The 7,926-nt window shown below is 36.1% G+C and overlaps 1 protein-coding gene across 1 annotated transcript in view; it reads right to left on the bottom strand.

Annotated features, from left to right (window-relative positions):
* Positions 1 to 7,926, bottom strand: part of ETV1 (ETS variant transcription factor 1) — a 106,616-nt gene that overhangs the window by 24,265 nt on the left and 74,425 nt on the right. The gene's annotated exons all lie outside the window — the stretch shown is intronic.

Below are 7,926 nucleotides of genomic sequence, written 5' to 3'. Positions count from 1 at the left end.
GGGTTTGAACCGCCAGCCTTCTGGTTAGTAGTCAAGTGCCTTAGGCACTATGCTACCAGAGCTTTTAGAAGGTTAGAAGTCTGAATTCAAGGTGCTGGCTCTAGGGGAAAGTTCTGGCCCCTCTGGGGGAAGGTCCTTTTCTCTTTTCAGTTTCTGTTACATGTGGCTTGTATCTTCCTCCCTCTTTGTGCTTACTTGCTTTATCTGGTCTTTTTTATCTCAAAAGAGATGGACTTGAGACACTAATAGTGCCTCATTAATATAACAACAAAAAAGTACTTTCTCAAATGGGTCTATAACTACAGGTATATTATACCAAAGCCAAACTCACTGCCATCAAATGGATTCTGAGTTTCCAAGGCTGCAAATCTTTACAGTGGCAGATGGCTTCATCTTTCTCCTGCAGAGTGGCTGATGGGTTTGAACCACAGATTTTTGGTTAACAGCCAAATGCTTTAATCACTACACCAACAGAGCTTCTCAGTTATAGGTGTTAGGGTTTACAACACCGATGTCTGGAGGACATAATTCAATCTATAATACTGTCTTTCAGAATGAAATACGGCAAAGAGCAAAGCTAGTGAAGAACAAACTTCCCTTTTCTAAGGATTTTCTTTTTAATATTCAGTGATAATTTTGAAATTACTCTTTAAGGTAACTTAAGGAATCATACATAGAAATGATAAAATGAAGCTGGATATTTCCACATGCAATATTTTATATTTTTAAAACTATAATATATTGCCTTAAAAAATAATGGCACTGATTCCGTTTCGATTCATGGTGACTCCCTGTGTATAACTGCTCTCCGTAGGGTTTTCATGGTGGGTTTTTCAGAAGTAGATCCACCAGACCTTCCTTCTGAGTATTGATGACCATAACCTACTGAGTATAAAGGCTTATTTGTTCCAGGATAGAGATAAATTCATAATAGATGGATTTGAGAAGTATATACAAAATTGGTAACAAAATATTTATTAAAGTGTTAAGAGTTCTAGCCAGTGTCATTTTTATTATTTTAGGTCTTAAGAGGGAAGCAGACCTTGAGACAGGCTTACACTGTTACATGGTTATTTATTTGTACTCCAATTGTTCAGCATGGCTTTGGGACAAGAGAAATAAGTCTGAGGTCAATCTCCCTAGACTTTATGTTTTCTTTTGTAGGCTAATAATAAGAAACTATTTTTTAAAAATAAAGATTTAGATGGCAGAATGACTGAGGTATTGTCATTATAATGGTGGTAATAATCATAATAGTAATAATAATAATTTAAAAACAAATTATTACATCATTGAGCCTCCTAAATTTGGTGACTTCATTTGGAAAAGCCATTTTGTGCAAGAGTAGTCAGTTGTATGAGGCACAGACACCATCCCCAAACACATAAAGCCATTTTTATTTCTATAATTCAAGATGGGTACAGAAAATAGTCATGTTCCCCTGGCTCTGTTATGCAAAAATCTCCTTCCTACAACACTGATTTTGATGCCATATTACCAACTATGTAAGGGAAGCCCGAACAATGCCTACTAAAGGCAGCAGTAGGAAATACTCTACCACTATTCTCTGCTATTTGATTAAGATCAGTATCCATCAACACAACAAAACAGTGTTACAACATAAATATCTCTCTATCTTGTCATATCAAAAACACCAAGATTTTTTAATTCTCTTGACAGAAGTCGAGTTTGGGCCCATGTAAGTGTGAGAGATGAAAGCTAAACAAATTCCTGGCTTTAACACATTGAACATGAAGCAAGGCAATTTTTTTTCAGTTGAGTTCCTCATTTCTCTGCCTATATATTAATTTTTCTACATGTTAAGGAAGTTCAGTTCTTCTTCTTTTTTTTTTTTTTAATGGCCTTCATTAAGGTCTTAAGGTGAAAAAGAGCAACATGAAAAATTTGGGAGGGGTTGGTAGGGTGAAGATTGGATAGATTCAAAATGGAGGATAGAAAAGGTCCACTTCAGTCTTCTAAAATAGATTTGATGACATTTGTTTTATATATTGTGGTCTTTTATAACCTTTCATAGGAGCTCTGGCAGCATAGTGCCTAAGGCACTTGACTGCTAACCAGAAGGCTGGTGGTTCAAACCCACCAGCCCCTCCTCGGAAGGAAGATGGGGCAATCTACTTCCGTAGTGATACTGCCTTGGAAACCTAAGGAGGGGTCACTATGAGTCAGGTCCGACTCCACGGCACATAACAACAAAATAACCATTCTTGTGGGGGGGAAAAAAAAAAAAAAAGGATTCAGTTAGCCAAAGTTTAAAAACCACTGTTGTAGTTAAATTGCCAGCCATGAAGCTAGCAATAATTTCAAGAAGGAAAGAGCAAAGCCCAATAAGAAGGCTCAGACAAATTCCAAGTTTATATAATCAAAGAATTTTAGAGCTGGATGGGCCATAATTTGCCATTTGTCCTTCTAATTCTTATTTAGTCTTTTCTAGAAAAGCAATTATTAAAAATTGTTTCTTTGACAATCTCAATTCTTGGCAATGTTTGTGGTATTTTTTAAAGAAATTCTAATCATTTACATATACTTTGAGGTCCTACATGTTCTTATCTCACAGCAGGGAACACATAACAATTAAAATAATATCCATGCATTATCTACCGTAAAAGTAGTCCCTCGAATTAGGAGTGCACACACACAGTATTAACACGGATGCTCTCAATGCCTTGGATCATCCAAAGCTTTAAAAACAGAAAATTAATCAGTCTAGAAATTGGAATAAAGAAACAAAAATATACATAGTGAATTACAGATTAAAATATGCCCCCCCCCTTTATTTTGAGCAATTTAAAAAGAGAGTATATAGGAGCTGTACATTAAACTAAATCAGAAAATCTTAGTTCTAGTTTTGACTGTTTTATTAAGTAATCCATGTCTGTGGACTACTTAAATTCAATTGAGCTTCAGATATTTTATCTGTAAAATGGAGATATGGTAAAGGGATTTGAATATGTGGTCTCCAAGAGCTCTTTTAAGTTTAAAACTTTACGAATGGATATAACATCTATTTGTTTCAATTTCACAATTTAAAACAGTAACATTTACACTCAGGTCAGTGTTAGAAGACTCCAAATTGAAAGAAGGCCTCATCAGTGCCAGCAGAAGTCGCCCTAAGAAAAACGTATTTAAAAGTACAACACTTTCTATGGAAATGCATGACATCAAAATGTTAGTCCTATACTCTCTCTGACCTTTTTCTCCCTACTACTGAGGTATAAGGGAGCTCTGGTAGCATAGTGGCTAAGGCACTTGACTGCTAACCAGAAGGCTGGCGGTTCAAACCCACCAGCCACTCCTCAGAAGGAAGGTTGGGCAATCCTACTTCTGTAGTGATACTGCCTCAGAAACCCAAGGAAGGGTCGCTATGAGTCGGGTCTGACTCGACGGCACATAACAACAACAACAACAACTGAGGTATAAAACTTTCTTGTTTTCTATTTAAGCAGCCTTCTTCTAGTCTCTGAAAGTTTTCCTTTCCCTTTCCTCATTGTCAACTCTTCAATTAAACAATTCCACTATTTGGCTGGGAAAGTGTGTCAAACTAATTAGAACAATAATGTTGTTGTTGTTGTTATGTGCTGTCGAGTTGGACTGGACTCATAGCAACCCCTCTTTGGGTTTCTGAGGCAGTATCACTATGGAAATAGATTGCCCAACCTTCCTTCTGAGGAGTGGCCGGTGGGTTTGAACCACCAGCCTTTTGGTTAGCAGTCTAGTGTCTTAGGTACTACACTACCAGAACTCCTCAGAACAAAAATAGAAGAGTCTAAAAGCACTTTATTAATGTATCACCCCTCCGACCAACATCTAGGTTAAAGTTTTTAAAATATCACAAAGTATAAAGGAATAATGCACTGTTGTCGGGACTGCAAGCATTGTGCAGGGATGATCCTGAATCTCACCAAATAATGTAGTAATTGTCTCTCCCTCTTCTAAGGCTGCCCTGGACACATACTAATAGAAAATCACTGGCTTGCAATGTATGACAGTATAATGTCATTCTTTAACGTTCTTTATGCTTATAGGACTGCTGTGATTAATCTGGACGTTTCTATTCTTCAGCTCTAAAAGGGTTAATTTTTAAAAAGTAATACTTATTCAATCTGATTAGGGACTTAACAGACACTGTATAAAGCACTCCAAATGGAGCATTCAATGTATATTTAATCTTTTCTATGGGAGCTCTGGTGGCATAGTCCCTAAGGCATTTGACTGCTAACCAGAAGGCTGGTGGTTCAACCCTACCAGCCACTCCTCGAAAGGAAGATTGGGCAATCTACTTCCATAGAGATACTGCCTCGGAAACCCAAGTAGAGGTCGCTATGAGTCGAATCGACTCAACAGCACTGAATTTTGTTTTCAGTTTTTATGTGGTCACTGGACCAAAGGTTCAAGATAAAGAACATATTGGACCAAGGGAAAACAAATAAAAACTCCTTTCACTTTATGCAGCACTACTGCTGCAAAGAAGAGAAGGAAAATGACAATAATGTATATCAGACATTTTAGAATTTAGCATCAACACTATGATTATTACATTGTACTGTTTTACTATAATCAGTTCTAAATACTAATTTTTTTCCCTCCTCAGTGTCTTTTTATCTGAGATTTTCTTCAATCTTGAATAAAAAACCTAATCTACTAACATAATATTTTGCATTTTTTATCTTAAATGTTCAGCAGTTAAAATTGCATTCTTGTAATTATAATTATAACTAATACTCCTTCCATTTCCCATGTCATAATTAATGTCAAGTTCTATTAGAGCACAATCATGCTACCTTTCACGTATGTTTCTTTTATTTTCACAACATTTATAGTATACTGAATTAAGCAATAAAAAGTTCTAGAAGGCTTTTGAAAGGATAACCTTTGGATCACAGATGCCTAGTAAACTGAAACTGACTTGTGAAGTATTTTTTGCATGACCTTTAACCAGATAGAACATAGCTTCTATGTGCTATTTGTTCAACCTCAATTGGCAGAAAATAAATCAATAATTCACTGATAAATACACTGGATTTCCTAAGAGGTTATTTAATATTCTTTCAGCAAAGATGAGAGAACGGATAACAACAAAACAAAATATCTAGAAATCAAACTTCTTGATTGTAATGTATGATGTACAGATGTGTTAACTTAATTGCAGCAATTTTGTGGGTAGTAAAATACATTTGGATACCCACAGATTAATTTTTCATAGGCCCTGGTTATACTGTTACTCCAGTGCTTTAAAACTACTTCCAGAAGATACAATTTTACTCTTGAACTTTTAAAGCAAAATAGAACTAATATATTACTGGCAGTACTGAAATAAAAATTCAAAGCTGGTGTACCTGGACAATATGAAATATAATTTAGAGGGGGTAAGTAACATAAAATTAATAGCTTCTTAAATATTAAAACAGGATCCCTAGTGGCACAGTAGTTAAGTGCTCAGCTGCTAAATGAAAGGTCAGTGGTTCGAACTCACCAGCCACTCTATGGGAGAAAGATGTAGTACTCCATTTACATAAAGATTACAGCCTTGGAAACCCTATGGGGCAGTTCTACTCAGTCCTATAGGGTCACTATGAGTTGGAATCAACTACATGGTAATTTTTTTTTTTTTTTAATATTAAAAAAGTATTGCAAGTCACTTGCCAGATAAAGAGCAAAAGACATGCCCTACATGCCTTTAAAATAAGATACTGGATGTATTTTTGATGGTTATAAGCGACTAAGTCTGTGCTCCTGAGGGTCAGACAGTAACTGAATCTGTGTCCATATTTATGTAAGGCCCATAAATAATGTATTTAAATGGTACAACACCAACTCGTGTTTTTTTGCCCCATTAGAGTCTTTCAATATCTTTCCCATATGGTCCACATCTCCTCAAGACAAGTTATACATCCCCAATATCATGTTACATATGTTGTTGTTTTGTTGTTATGTGCCGTTGAGTTGGACCCAACTCATAGCGACCCCTCCTTGAGTTTCCAAGGCAGTATCACTATGGAAGTAGATTGCCCCATCTTCTTTCCAAGGAGTGGCTGGTGGGTTTGAACTGCCAGCCTTTTGGTTAGCAGTCAAGTGCTTTAGGCACTACACTACCAGAGCTCCCATGTTACATATATGTGAAGAAAATATATATGGAGCAAATTGTAGTATCAAGAAAACAGTTTTAATGTCACTTCTTGGGAGATTTACATATAAAAACATTTCTAGAAAACACGAACGAGTTTTTTAAATGTTATGTTATACAAGACTTTTATAATCTGTTACTTGAGTTATTGTATATGATTTCCATGTAAAATTTCTTGAGATTATGATGAATCAAAATACTATGCAGCAGGATTAAAATGTGGTTTGAAGAATGAGAATAGTATCAGTCAACAGGATTTGCAATGTACAGAGAAAAATTCATCCTATCTGTAATAAAGCCATTTGTATTTTTGGATTCTTAATTATGGATATATACTATAATTTATTTATAAAATGTTCTAAACTGAAACTAGTATAGGACATTTCAGGTCAGTCCTCAGCTTAAAAGGGCTTAGAGCAAAGATTCAAATAAAGGTCTCCTGCCATATAATTGCATTTTTAAATTATAAATCAGCTAAATAAACCGTTACATAAAAGATTTCCATTGCAAACTGTTCTCTCCCTCATCTTTAACAATACATCATCAAAACAACCTCGAAGGCCTGGTCAAATTTTGAATTTGGAGAATTTTCTAAGATTAGCTATAGAATAGGATGGGCTAAAGAAAGCCATCCCTCAGTCCTCGGACTCCAGCTCAACCTTCTTCCTATCCCTCAATCCAATATTGCACTATACTGTTAGGACCTCACATATAAGCATGTAGTCACGACTGCACATCCAAACTCTGTCCTCATCCCCTCAACAAATAACTGCCTCTTGGTCACCCTCTTGAATCTAGGGGCAAACATACCAGCAGCACCCTCTGTGTTCAAGAAATGGACCTGAGGTAGACATGCTCAGGCCCTGGAAGTGGACTCAGGATAAGTGAACAGAGAATCTTCAGGTCCTGGATAGCTAGAGTGCTTTCTAGAAGTAGAGGCATGGACTCTGAGGGGTAATTCTTAGCTCTTAGGAATTTTTGCCCCATTCCCCTTAGCTCTTAATGATTTCTAGCTCTTAGGAGGAATGTGACCAAAAGAGTAAAGAGGGATTTTTTTCTGAACTTTAGGACTCAAGGGAGGAAACCCCCCTCCTTGCTAAGCTTTAAGGGTAGTTCATAATAAAGCAAATAATTTTAAGCGGGTTGGAAACTCAAGAGCTAGACACAGTTTTCTTTCCTCAGAAACACTTAGCAGAGTTGGGGAAGAAATAGTTCTTTCATGAAGAACATCCATAACTTTGCATCCTGACAAAAGAAAACTACTCGCTCTCAAGTATTTCCAGGACCACAACCTTCAATTCGCCACACAATTACAGTAATGTTAATAATAACACTCTTTGAGGGGTATAAGATGACTTTGTATAAACATTAGCTTTTATTTCATACAATCTTTAAAAGTATTAGAGATGTATAAGAGTAGATATTCTGATTTCCCAGTTTATAACAAGAGAAAGTCAGCATGGATGGGCTGAGTAATTCTGCTAAGATCTCAAGATTTCCAGACAAATATTGACAAAGTTGATGTAACAACTGGAATAGTTTATAAGCCCTCCTTACTTACAGTGAACCCCCGCTCCACATAGCTATACAATGTTGTGGAATCTTTCTGGCTCAGTGAGACTAATGCTAAGCTCTACAAACAAACTTTAAATCTATATTTTGCTATTCCTCTCCTAATACATAAGCATCTCTACTTCTGGGCATTTGTAATCCTTGTTACCAATAAAGGAAAAAAAAAAAAAAAAAATCACACCAAAAAAAAAAAAAACAGAAACAAACAAAAA

The sequence above is a fragment of the Orycteropus afer genome, unplaced genomic scaffold (genome assembly GCF_000298275.1).
Source record: "Orycteropus afer afer isolate SDZICR_OR568_19922 unplaced genomic scaffold, OryAfe1.0 scaffold00008, whole genome shotgun sequence".
NCBI classification, from domain to species: domain Eukaryota; kingdom Metazoa; phylum Chordata; class Mammalia; order Tubulidentata; family Orycteropodidae; genus Orycteropus; species Orycteropus afer.
This window is presented reverse-complemented; position numbering and strand designations above follow the sequence as displayed.